At 44.0% G+C, this 13,957-nt stretch overlaps 1 protein-coding gene across 1 annotated transcript in view; it reads right to left on the reverse strand.

Moving 5' to 3' along the window:
- Nucleotides 1–12,934: 12,934 nt before the first annotated feature.
- Nucleotides 12,935–13,957, reverse strand: part of AKAP12 (A-kinase anchoring protein 12) — a 101,367-nt gene continuing 100,344 nt past the window's right edge. Inside the window, exon 4 of the mRNA XM_082855823.1 lies at nucleotides 12,935–13,944. The gene's annotated coding sequence lies outside the window, so the exon portion shown is untranslated. The remainder of the gene's footprint in view (nucleotides 13,945–13,957) is intronic.

Below are 13,957 nucleotides of genomic sequence, written 5' to 3' on the forward strand. Positions count from 1 at the left end.
TGGTGGCGGGTCTCCATGGAGCGGCCAGACGGCCCACTAATTTGGCTAAGGTAAGGGAAGTAACTCAGGGGCCCCAGGAATCGCCAACTGTGTTCCTGGAACGTTTAATGGAAGCCTTTAGACGCTTTACCCCTTATGATCCAACTTCGGAGGAACATAGGGCTACTGTAGCAATGGCTTTCATTGATCAAGCGGCCCCTGATATTAGGAAGAAATTACAGAGGCTAGATGGCTTGCAGGGATTTTCGCTTCAGGAGTTAGTAAAAGAGGCAGATAAAGTATATAACAAAAGAGAAACAGAGGAAGAGAAGGAAGAAAGAAAGCAGAAAGAGCAGGCAGCCCGTGAAAGAAGACGAGATAAAGAGACAAGAGAGGAATTTAAGTAAGATACTGGCCACTGTGGTTGGAGGAAGAAATATAGGGGATAGAAATGGGCAGGAAGGGCGAACGGCAGACAGAAGGCGACCATTAGACAAGGACCAATGTGCCTACTGTAAAGAAAAAGAACATTGGGCGAGAGAATGCCCTAAGAAAAAGAATGGAGGAAGGCCAACCAGAAACAAAATCTTAACATTGGAAAAAGAAGACTAGGAAAGTCAGGGCTCGAACTCTCTCCCCGAGCCCCGGGTAACTCTTAAAGTGGAGGGGGAACCTGTTCAATTTTTGGTAGATACCGGAGCCCAGCACTCCGTCCTTCTCCACTCAAAAGGTCCTATCTCAGCTAAAAGGTCATGGGTACAAGGAGCCACTGGGAATAAACAATATTCATGGACCACACGAAGGACAGTAGATCTTGGGATTGGACGAGTAACCCATTCATTTTTGATTATTCCGGAATGCCCCTATCCTTTGCTGGGAAGAGATTTACTCTCCAAAGTAGGGGCTCAAATCCACTTTCAGCCAGAAGGTCCCACCATAACTGATAATAAAGGAAGGTTACTTCAAATATTGACTATGAAATTAGAAGATGAATATAAATTATACGAGCAGCCTTCATCTTCACGAGTTAATGTTACAGATTGGGTAACTCGGTTCCCTCAATCCTGGGCAGAAACTGCCAGAATGGGGATGGCCAAAAATCGGCCCCCGGTGCTAGTGGAACTCAAGGCAACTGCCACCCCAATAACGGTCCGTCAATACCCCATGAGTAGAGAAGCCAAAGATGGTATCCGTCCCCATATACAGAGGCTACTAGACTTGGGCATCTTAATAAGATGTCAATCAGCATGGAACACCCCTCTCCTGCCGGTAAAGAAACCAGGAACAAATGATTATCGGCCGGTGCAGGATCTACGAGAGGTAAACAAACGGGTGGCAGACCTCCACCCCACAGTTCCAAACCCTTACAACCTCCTGAGCACTCTTCCACCTCAACATACGTGGTATACTGTTTTGGACCTTAAAGATGCTTTTTTCTGTTTAAGACTCTCTCCCCTGAGCCAACCCTACTTTGCCTTCGAATGGAAAGATCCAACATCGGGAATGTCTGGTCAGCTGACATGGACACGGCTACCTCAGGGATTTAAGAACTCCCCGACCATCTTTGATGAAGCCCTCCATCAGGATTTGGCATTATATAGAGAATCAAATCCCCAGGTAACATTACTCCAATACGTTGATGATATTTTATTAGCTGCTGAGACCCAAGAAGATTGTATCAAGGGTACTGAAAAACTGTTAACGGAACTTGGAACCCTGGGATATAGAGCCTCAGCCAAGAAAGCACAAATATGCCAACAACAGGTCAGTTACCTGGGGTATCTATTAAAAGGGGGGCAAAGATGGCTCACGGAGAGCAGAAAGGATACGGTGGCCCAAATTCCGGCTCCCAAAAACGCCAGGCAGGTTAGAGAATTTTTGGGGACGGCCGGATTCTGTAGACTATGGATTCCAGGGTTTGCTGAGCTGGCAGCCCCATTGTACCCCCTAACCAAAAACAGCACTCCTTTCGTTTGGGGCGATAAGGAACAACGGGCTTTTGACCAAATCAAACGAGCTTTACTTTCAGCTCCAGCCCTAGGACTGCCAGATGTAACCAAACCTTTTCATTTATATGTGGCCGAAAATAAGGGCATTGCAAAAGGAGTATTGACTCAGAAATTGGGTCCCTGGAATCGCCCAGTTGCTTATTTGTCAAAAAAATTGGACCCTGTGGCATCAGGATGGCCCACCTGTTTAAAGATAATCGCTGCAGTGGCCGTTCTAGTCAAAGATGCTGACAAACTAACTTTAGGACAAAATCTAACGATAACAGCTCCTCATGCCCTGGAAAATGTAGTCCGTCAACCACCGGATAGGTGGCTAACTAATGCCAGAATGACCCATTACCAAACCCTGTTGCTAAACTCAGATCGCATCAAGTTTGCTCCAGCCACAGGACTCAATCCAGCCACCTTGCTACCTGATCCTGACTTGGAAGGCTCCACCATCATACATGATTGTCAGGAAGTACTGGCCGCAGCACACGGCAGTAGGCCAGATCTGATGGACCTGCCCCTCCCTGATGCTGATTTCACCTGGTTCACGGATGGGAGCAGTTTCCTGGAGGAAGGTAAGCGTCGAACTGGGGCAGCCGTGGTAGACGGAAAACAAGTCATATGGGCAGCGGCGCTACCACAAGGGACCTCAGCCCAACGAGCTGAATTAATTGCCCTGACGAGGGCATTAGAGATGGCAGAGAATAAAAAAGTAAACATCTACACAGACAGTAGATATGCATTTGCTACCGCTCATATCCACGGTGCCATTTACCAACAGAGAGGGCTACTAACTTCAGGTGGCAAAGAAATTAAAAACAAAGACAAAATCATGGCTTTGTTGACTGCACTCATGCTTCCTACTAAAGTCAGTATCATCCACTGCCCTGGACATCGAAAAGGAAATACCCCAATAATTAGGGGAAATAATATGGCTGACCAAGTGGCCCGAGAAATAGCATCGGGAGAAGTCATTCTAGGACTGTCAGATAAAGTTCCTGAAAAACCAGGCCGCAACAAAAGGAACTTTGTCCCCTCAGCAAGCAGAATCCATGTTACAACAGATGCACAGATGGACACATTTGGGGACTAAAAAGATGGTAGCCTTGTTACAAAAAGCCGGGTACGAAACCCCTGGAATGACAAAATTAGCTGAACAAATTGTGCAGGAATGCGTCCCATGTCAACAGGTAAATGCTCACAAAGGGAAACTTGAAACTGGAAAGAGACTCAGGGGGGACCGCCCAGGAACTTACTGGGAGGTGGACTTTACCGAAGTGCGTCCTGGAAGGTACGGTAATAAATACCTTTTAGTTTTTGTAGACACTTTTTCAGGATGGATAGAGGCTTTCCCAACAAAGAAAGAAATAGCTGCTGTAGTAGCCAAGAAGATTTTAGAAGAAATTTTTCCTCGATTTGGAGCACCAAAGGTAATAGGGTCTGATAATGGTCCAGCCTTCGTCGCCCAGGTAAGTCAGGATGTGGCCAGATATTTGGGGACTGATTGGAAATTACATTGTGCATATAGACCCCAGAGTTCAGGTCAGGTAGAAAGAATGAATAGAACTCTAAAAGAGACCCTAACCAAATTGTCCTTGGAGACTGGCGGTACAGATTGGACGGTGCTCCTTCCTTTAGCCCTGTTCCGGGTTAGGAATACACCTTCCCGGTACCATCTTACTCCTTTTGAGGTGCTATACGGGGCCCCACCTCCCCTTCTCACCTTAGGAGAAGAAATAAAACCAGACTGTCAAAATAACACTGACTTGTATGCTAGGCTATTGGGACTCCAACTGGTCCAAAAGGAGATATGGTCCCAACTCGCCGAGGCCTACCAACCGGGAACACCGGGAACACCGGGAGAAACTCATCCTTTCCAAGTCGGAGACTCCGTATACGTCCATCGGCATCGAACCCAGACGTTGGAACCTCGATGGAAAGGACCATACACCGTCCTCCTAACCACCCCAACGGCCATAAAAGTGGACGGCATCGCTGCCTGGATCCATGCTTCACACGTGAAAGCTGCACCAGCGGCGGCATCATCAGGATGGCAGGCCCAAAGAACCAACAACCCGCTCAAACTCAAGCTTCTACGAACCTAAGACTTATAATTTTGGTTTTACTGCCTTTACTGACTGTAAGTGATTTTAGCCCTCACCTGCCCCAACGTCTAACTTGGCAGGTAATTTCTCAAACTGGAGATATAACCTGGTCCATTAGCCATACTGCCCCTCCCTGGACCTGGTGGCCAGACCTTTTTCCTGATGTCTGTAAACTGGCCATAGGAGCTCCCTATTGGGATCTAGAGAGTTATGATCAGCATAATGCTCCGTCCCAACTTCTAACTAAAGCTGATTACTCTGGGGAGGGTTGTAAAAACCAGGTCCGAAGAAGTTGGCTCAGAACCCTCTCCTTCTATGTATGCCCCGGGTTCCATCGACCCCAATCCCTGAATTATAAATGTGGGGGAACTGAAAATTTATATTGCCAAAACTGGGGATGTGAAACCACAGGAGATACTTATTGGAGACCCACCTCAACTTGGGATTTTATTACAGTAACAGCCAACTACACTCATACTTCTTATAGGGGTCCCCGACCCGTCGCCCCCGAATGTTCAGGATGGTGCCACCCCCTCAAAATTTCCTTTAGTAATCCTGGAAAAAGAGATAAAAAATGGGTAAATGGCCACTCATGGGGCATTAGATTTTACAAGAATGGATATGATTTGGGAATATTAATGACCCTTAAGCTAAAGATTGAGACTCCTGCTCCTATATCAATAGGCCCAAATCCCGTACTTGGCCCCCCTTTGCTTCCCCCGGCCCCTTCAACTACGTCGACAAAGAATGAGACTAATGAAACCTCTGGATCCAAAGAACCCACAGTTAAGCCTGGGACTCCTCAGGATAGGATGCTTTCTTTGGTGCAGGCAGCCTTTACAGTCCTTAATGCTACAAACCCGGAGGCTACAAAATCATGTTGGCTCTGTTATGCTGCCCCTCCCCCTTATTATGATGCTATAGGATATAGTTCTAATTATACTAATGTCAGCTCCCCGGACCATTGTCGATGGAAACAGAAAGGGAACAGTAAATTAACTCTGTCTTCGGTTTCTGGAAATGGTACTTGTATAGGAACACCTCCCCAGTCCCATCGACACCTTTGTCATGATTTCAGCCTCCCTTCAGGCTCGGGATATCTTGTACCTCCCCAAGATGGATGGTGGGCATGTAACACGGGGCTAACCCCTTGTGTCTCTCTAGAGGTTCTCAACAATTCAGCTGATTTTTGTGTGCTAGTGCAATTAGTTCCTAGACTTATCTATCATTCAGATTCGTCCTTCTTAGATGAATACGAGGAAAAACAAGAAGGAAGAGAGAACCTGTAACCCTCACATTGGCTGTCCTTCTAGGACTAGGAATATCTGCCGGGATAAGAACAGGAACCACAGCCCTCATACAACAACCCCAGTAGTATGCAAGTTTAAGACAGGCTGTAGACATCGACCTTCGAGCATTAGAAAGTTCCATAACTCAACTAAAGGAATCACTCACCTCACTTTCAGAAATGGTGTTGCAGAATAGAAGAGGCCTAGATTTGCTGTTTCTTAAAGAAGGGGGATTATGCGCCGCTCTAAAAGAAGAATGTTGCTTTTATATTGATCATTCAGGAACCATTACCAAAACCATGGATAAACTAAGGGAACGCTTAGATAAAAGGCAAAGGGAGAGAGAAAACGAAAAAGGATGGTTTCAATCATGGTTTGATAAGTCCCCCTGGTTTACCACCTTAATCTCTACTCTGTTGGGACCTCTTATTGTTTTATTGATGATTTTAACTTTTGGACCATGTGTTCTAAATCGCTTGATAGCATTTATTAGAGAACGTATCAGTACTGTACAAGTTCTAATGTTAAGACAACAGTACCAAAGTTTACGAACAGAAGGTTGAGATTCCATGATTGAAATCAATAGTCACAAGAAAAAGGGGGGAAATGTGGGACTCGAGGGACATTGTTCCAGCTAACGATTAAGAACTCTCCAGACAATAGGGGCTTCTTAGACAATGGGTGAATTTCCAGGATGTCCGGCCCCCTTCCGAGAAGGAGGGAGATAACAAAATGTAAAAAAGGTGTCTGTCAAAGACCAATCAGGCAGCTGGGGACAAGTTCCCTCTCTGGTCCGAGCCTAAGCCGGGACCAATCAGCAGGAGAACACAACCAAATCTATAATTTACATACGGGGAAGTGGGAACCTATAAAACTGACATATTCGCGCCCAAAAGGGTTCCTTCTTCGACCTCCTGCGTGAGGACCAAGGAACCCCGGTGCACCGGCCTTCAATAAACCTCTTGCGTTTTGCATCGACTTCCGACTCTTGTTTCCTGGGCGAGTCGAAACTCCTAGGAGACCGCGCAGGTCTAACAAAGCTTGTGCTATTCTCTGGAAAATATTCAAAACCTACCCTACCTAAATTCCCTGGTTGTTGTGAAGATCGATCCTTATGAAGAAGGCATTACAAACTGAAGGGCTGAACCTGGGGAAGCAAGATCCTTATTTTTATTTTTTTAACATCTTTATTGGAGTATAATTGCTTTACAATGGTGTGTTAGTTTCTGCTTTATAACAAAGTGAATCAGTTATACATATATCCCGGTATCTCTTCCCTCTTGGCTCTCCCTCCCTTCCACCCTCCCTATCCCACCCCTCTAGCTGGTCACAAAGCACCGAGCTGATGGGGAAGCAAGATCCTTTATAGGGTGTCTGTGTGCTCCTCCCAACAATACTGTCAGACATGTGTCCCATGTTTACAGTTGAGGGAATTGAGGCCCAAAGAAGTTAACGAACTTTTCTGAGGTCACCCAGACAGGATTCAAACTCCCATGTGGCTCAGATGCTATATTCCCCAATGTGCAAATATTTCTGTGGGCTAGAAGCAACTGGGGGGAAGGTATGTCAGGAGAGGTGTGGGAATCTGGAAGGGGAAACCTTTTCCACCTGTTAACCTATTCATTCTGCTATTGAGGCGATTAACTTAATTCTGTTTTATTGCCTTTACTACAGTAGTCCTAAAACTTCAGCACATCAGAATCTTCTGGAGGGCTCGATAAAACAGACTGCAGAGTATCTGATTCAGTCAGTCCAGGGTGGGGCTGAAGAATTTGCGCTTTAAACAGGTTCCCAAAAGATGATGATGGAGATGATGATGCCAGAAGCAACATTTTGAGAACAACAGCATCGCTATACAATTTGTGTTGTAGTATTACTGCCTTTTCTTGGTTCTACTTTCTTCTCAGAATTGAAATAACCAGGGGAGGGACTTCCCTGGTGGGCCAGTGGGTAAGACTCCACGCTCCCAATACAGGGGGTCCAGGTTCGATCCCTGGTCAAGGAACTAGATCCCGCATGCGTGCTGCGACTAAGAGTTCACATGCCGCAACTAAGAAGTCTGCGTGCCACAACTAAAGATCCTGCATGCTGCAACTAAGACCCGGCGCAGCCAAAATAAATAAATAAGTAACCAGGGGAGCTAATAAAGGGCCAGAAAGGGGTCTGTGCCATTTCTAGCATGCTTCTCTCTTTGAAGCAAAGTGCTCCTTAATGAGATGTGTGCAACGTACAGATTGGTGCATGAACCCTTAAAAATGCATGTTTGAGAGGCCCTAGAATTTATTTTAAACCTCCCTGTTCTCATTCTAAATGCCTTTGTAATCTCTGAGCACAGAAAAGCTCATAGCCATAGTAACCAAATACCCTAACTAGCTTTTGAGGAGGTCACCTAGACCATCCTCCTTACTCTAAGAGAGGCAAGGATCTGGATGAGGAAACAAAATGGTGGTAATTACAGAGTCCACGTCTCCCAATCCAGGGCTCTTTCTGCTATCGTTACTCTGCCTAGGTAACCCTTCCTTGCCGTTAGTCATTTAAATTCATTTCTATAATTTTTTTGATTAGCAAAAGAAAAAAGACTAAAGAGTCCTTTTATCTTTCTATTTAGATTAAGATGCCCAGAAGCAGACAAAGGTCACAAGGTAGCCAGCCAGAGAGAACTGGGCGCCAGGAGGATGCATGGTCTAGGGAGTCCCGGGAGTGACCGGGAAGAGACTGCAGGTTTGGTCCCCTCCCAGCCAGAGTCCCCTACCCCACATTGCATGCCCCCCACCCCATGTTGCATGCCCCCCACCCCAGTCTCCCTGGGGAGATGTGCCAGCAGGCCACAAAAGCTGTAAAGGCAACAAGGAGAGGAGGAAAGGTAAGAAATGCAGATGACATACGAAGAGAGCATGTCTGAAAAAGGTGTTTATGATATTTTTAGAAAGATCAGTATCATTATTCTGAATCTTCCAAAATACTCAAGGGCACGACAGTCATCAGGTTGCTTCTAATGGGTGGTTTTACTAAAACTTCTCCTCTAATTACTAATATTAATGTACTACGGTGGATTTTGCTTTTTGCTTTGTCAAGCACCTTCACAAGAGGAAAATCTTGCGAAGCGCCTTGTCATGGATTCTGAAATGAGGAAACGGCTGTGACAGCATAAGTGAACGCGACAGCCTCACCTTTCTTAGTCACCAATGTTGGTGCATGAGCTTTTAGGAAATGTCGTAGGGATCAGTGTAGGTTATCTCCCCCTCTGTGTCTCCAAGGACGTAGAGAGGACAGAAGAGCCATTGATGTCTCTGTCCTGAACCCTTTTCTGTTTATAAGACCCATGTAGCCAGCTACTGGTCCTGCATTTTCCCTTGGGGATCTCACGGGCCTCTCAAATTGAACATTACCCAAACAAATATCATCACCTACCTCTACCCATGTCGGTACATGGCTCCACATCCAGGCTGTCAACATAGAAACTTCATTTTATTTTATTTTTTGAAACTTCATTTAAAAAAAAGAAAAAGTCTTGTCATTTTATTGCTTGGGGGGCGGCGGTGTGTGTGTTGGGGCGAGGGGTGGGGGTTGGTTGTTTATTTGGGGTTTTTGGCTGCACCTCGTGGCTTGCAGGATCTTAGTTCCCCAACCAGGGATTGAACCCAGACTCCTGCAGTGAAAGCGCTGAGTCTTAACCACTGGACCACCAGGCAATTCCCCGGAAACTTCATTCTTCAGGCCAAGCTGTTCCTATGACAAATAATCAGGTATCCTGCCCTGAGGCCACCTCCTAACATCTGTCGACCCCCTCACACCCCTCCAGCCAAAGTGTCGCTACTTTAATAGAGGCCATTTTCAGCTCTTGCTAGGTTATCATAGTAACATGTTAGCTAGTCTCCTCCCAACCTCTGGTCTTTCATCCTCTAGAAGCAATTCTCTAGAATGCTTGGCATTTTAGGTAGAAACTCTCTTTTTAAGAAGGGCTGTTCTGGACCTTGCAGCATCACAAGCGTTTGGTCCCAACTCATTAAAATTCAGTAATACCCTAGCCATTGCGATAACCAAAAACTCTACGGGGGAGTGGGGCAGAATCACAACCGCTAACACTGCCTTGGGAATGGCAGAAGGATAGCATCATTTCTCTGCTAAAGTAATGATATCTTAGGATAAATCCCACTCCTTAAAATGGCCCGCTGGCCAACACTGTAAGTACCCTTTCCAAAAGGCCTTTACAAAGAACCCTAATTGTATCCAGGTCTCAAGTCCTAGAGGCAACCCCACCTGCTTTTCCAGGAATCAGGTGAGCTCCTGAGGCTGACAGTGGTTAAGTAGCATCAAGCACAATGTGGGGTTTTTTTGTTGTTTTTTTCGGAGGATTGGGTACACGGGCCTCTCACTGCTGTGGCCTCTCCGTTTGCGGAGCACAGGCTCCGGACGCGCAGGCTCAGCGGCCATGGCTCACGGGCCCAGCCGCTCCGCGGCATGTGGGATCTTCCCGGCCCGGGGCACGAACCTGTGTCCCCTGCATCGGCAGGCGGACTCTCAACCACTGCGCCACCAGGGAAGCCCCACAATGTGGTTTTTAAATTGGCCTAATTTAAAGGATTGTCGTTGTGCTCACAATTATACCAAGTTATTTGGGATTATTAGAACAAACAAGAAAACGCACAGGGGTGAGTTAGAGCTAGGACTTAGCACTCAATATCCTGTTGTGGGAAAATAACACCTTGGGTCCTAATTTCATCATTTATGAAATGTTACTCTACCTCTGGTGAGTTAGAGCTAGGACTTAGCACTCAATATCCTGTTGTGGGAAAATAACACTTTGGGTCCTAATTTCATCATTTATGAAATGTTACTCTACCTCTGGTCTCCAAATATGAGTACTATCTATAAGGAAGCTTCTCTTAAGTTACATGTTATACTTCTCGTGTTAAAATTTTTCATGTCAACAAGAAATGGGAGAATACGCAAAGTCATGAGATTACCTCAGTCCTAAGTGTAGGATACTGTACAGATGGCCTGTTATATTTAAATATCAAAAGAGGGGGTTGATTTCTAAGCTGTGACAGCACTAAAAAAAAAAAAGTCATGATTATCTTTATCTTCACCACCATGCCACCCCCACGTCCTGGTCACCTTAGCTAAAACCTGTGCTTTCACATAAGGGCTGGTGATCTATATCTCAACTTCCTTATTTATAAAAGGAGAGCCAGGTCATTTTCCTAATTGTAAGAGATGGTAAGGAATTTGGTGGTGAGGAGAAAACTTGCATTTGCACAAAAATTGTGCCAGGCTATCCATCAGATTCATCTCCAGCATCACATTACAAATGAAGTCATGTGACATTGGTCACGTTCAGGTGCCAACTTCTTCCTGGGAATCCTTGGACTGTGTCCATTTCCTTTCGTGCAGTTGGATGAGGGGTTTCTAACTCTGGTTCTGGTTACCGTTGGGATTTCAGAGTGTGGCTATCCAAAAACGACCTGAAACTGTGTTCATTTTAGGGAGTTGGAGGTGAGCCAGAGCTTTAATGAGAGTCTAATTAAAGGGGCCCTGACCCAAAAAGGTGAAGAATCACTGATAGAGACTTCTGTGCACTCACAGAATCCCAGATACATTCCAAACTCCCACGAAGCTTTGTGGCCAGTGTCTCAAAGGATGATTACGTAGTTAAAAGTAGAAGTGAAATGTGTGATGAATCTCATAACAGTTAAGAGCACTCAAAACTGAATTGTGGTGCAATTATAGAAAGAAAATCCATGGCATTTAATTAGGTTGCATTTTATTTAGATAAATGAAAATTTACCCCCCAAACAGAACTAGGAATCAAATACTGTCTCAGATTTAAAAGGAAACTGCTAAGCTTGAAGCTTACACTGAAGAGCTAAAATTTCCAGCCCTTCACTACCTGTAGTTCCAAACATCAAAGGAAAATACCAGAAAAAAGTATCTGTGTGACAGAGAGAGGCAACTCGGGTGTACCATTAGCAAAAGAACCTGAGGGGGAACATTTTATATTCTTCGATTACAAGAAATGGCGAGAGTTTACAAGTCTTGCATTGCTTTCTATTGAACATGGCTCCACAGTAATGCCAAAAATAGCAAAGTTTAGGCACTTGCTCCAACTTCTGCAGTTTGCATTTGATTATTATGTACTTCACAAATTAACAGCAGCTTTAGAGTTATAATACAGAATTGTATTTCATGCTACTGTTAATAGCATTCCTCCTGTTAATAAAACAATGATGCTTAATGGACATAGGTCCAGAGCTTGTACGGAAGTAATCCAGGGCACATCAAGGGCACAATTATGAAGCAACCACTACTGGAAAACCAATCGTGATGGCCAGAATGACCTGGCCACGTGTATTGAGACAAGACCAAATACAAATGGGATGAAGTGGCAGGATGGAATTTAAACCCCCCAAAAATGATTACCACAAACTACACAAATCTTTAATCTGTTCAAAATAGCACGAAGTTTCTTGCTGCCGTAGAAAGGAAGTTAGTTGATATTTAGAAGTGTAAATGAACTTCTTAAAAACTGCTACCATCTCCAAATTTCAGTTGATCTTCAAAAATTGACACCAGCATTCGGATTTTTTTAAAGTATCAAGTTGGCGAAAGAAATATCTTTAGATCAGAGGGTGTTTTTTTAATTTGGGGATTTTAAAGTTTAGTAATTAAGCACAAGTAAGTGGCTATTTTATGTGTGAAAAACTCCCAAAAAGATACTAAATGTTTTCCAACTACAAGATACTAAATGTTTTCCAACTACCATATGCTCTTACCATGAGGGGGTCTTTCTAATAATGGCCAATTTTTTATCGTAGTCAGGTTTGTTGGTTTATGAGAAACTACTTTCCAGTTTTGACAGCAAACTGTCTTTCTGCTAAAAGACTGTTCTAGTTTTGCTAGAATGTTATACTTCAAAATAATTTAATTGGCAGTTGAAATTTAAGTTCTCAAACTGGAGTACTGAGTGTGAGTACAATTTAAGAAGTGTGCACACCAGGCCAGTGCTACCCATGAAAAAGTGGGACTTTCAGGTAGATGGGGGACTGTCCTTTGTGTGGCACCTGTCTGACAGAATCCTTTAGGTATTAGCGTGAATCAGAAATCATTTTGACACTTAAAATTTTTTTTCCAAGATCACCTGTTAGGTAAGGCATTTTTACCACTAAGCCTTCTTAAAATGTCATTCTAGAGACATTTGTCATGAACAGATATTAACAAAGAAAACTGACTTTTTCAGGAAGGCACCACCAGATGGTAGCATTGTTTCAGTACCGTCAATCTAAAACGCTCCTGGTTTATTTCAGCGGATCCCCCTCTGCCTTTGACTTCCTTTGATCCCCAACTCAAACTGGTGTAAAGTGGTGACAGCGTGTAGTGACTACGTTAGAAACTTCTAGCTTCTCTGCTTTTAGAATGCAGTAAACATATGTCCCAGGCTTCCTATTATCTAATAAATCCAAGAAACCTAAGTGAAGCAAATGTTTTATTGAAATCAGTTGTCAGATCACAATTTATCCAAATGACAATGCTACATTGTTCTTAAAAGAGTGGGCACAAGATGGCACAGACACAATCCAGCCTCTATCAAAATACCATCTGTAAAGAACCTGGCTTATTTCGTGCTGTGTGTGGATGTGGTCCAGCATAGAAGGTAGACTCAAAACCAGTCGATTTTTTTCTTGGTAACATGAAAAACATTTCACTACTCTGCCTCAAAACCAATCGATTTGTTTCTTGATAACATGAAAAACATTTCACTACTTTGCCTCAAAATTAAGCACACTCATCTGTCCGTAACAACCGTATAACAATTAGCGGAGAAGACTTTAAATTAATCTGCTACTGAAGAAAACTTCCTTCCAACCTCCACTGGGGGATAGAAAGAAACATTTCCCAGTAACAATGGAACATTCTGTATGCTTCCCTCCAAAAAACACTTTCTATTTTTAGTGCACTGTGCATAATAGGAAAGTGACCAATTTCAGAGTGATACTAAACACTCTGAAAGGACCTAATCCTTAGTGAATTTTAAAACAAGAAGTGTAGCTTCTGATCAGGAATGTTATTTCTAGGAAGCTCTGTTTTCAAAGGTTGTAACTGAGGCAGACAGCTTCCTGAGACTTCACCGTGGTTGCATGCCCCGTCGTATATTGTGTGATACAGAAGGAATGCACTATACTGTAATTTCCTTAAACATTAAGAAAAAAAAATATACAATAGATACAGGAGAATTACTTAAAACATACATATAAATACATAAAGAATGATACTCCAGTTTGAGAAGCAGAACTAGGTATTGCCAACTCCAGTTCCGGGCTAAGAATTAAGGACCTTGAATCAGAAACATTATATGGTACTGAGGGAAAATATCAGGGTGGTCTTGAAAGGAAGAAATGTTGTCTGGCTACAGCTCCCGGTGAAGCCTCAGGATTGTCAGGGGTTCTCTAGAAATGAGAGCAGTTGATGTGTCTGTTCTTCCGTTCCCAAAGTTCTGTAAGATTGGTCTCGTCAGCAGCATTCGTTTTCTTCTCCTACTCGTCTTCACATTCTGGTCTTGCAAATACACAACAGTAACTGTAGGAGGAAG

Source organism: Leucopleurus acutus (genome assembly GCF_964270905.1).
Source record: "Leucopleurus acutus genome assembly, chromosome: 15".
NCBI lineage: Eukaryota > Metazoa > Chordata > Mammalia > Artiodactyla > Delphinidae > Leucopleurus > Leucopleurus acutus.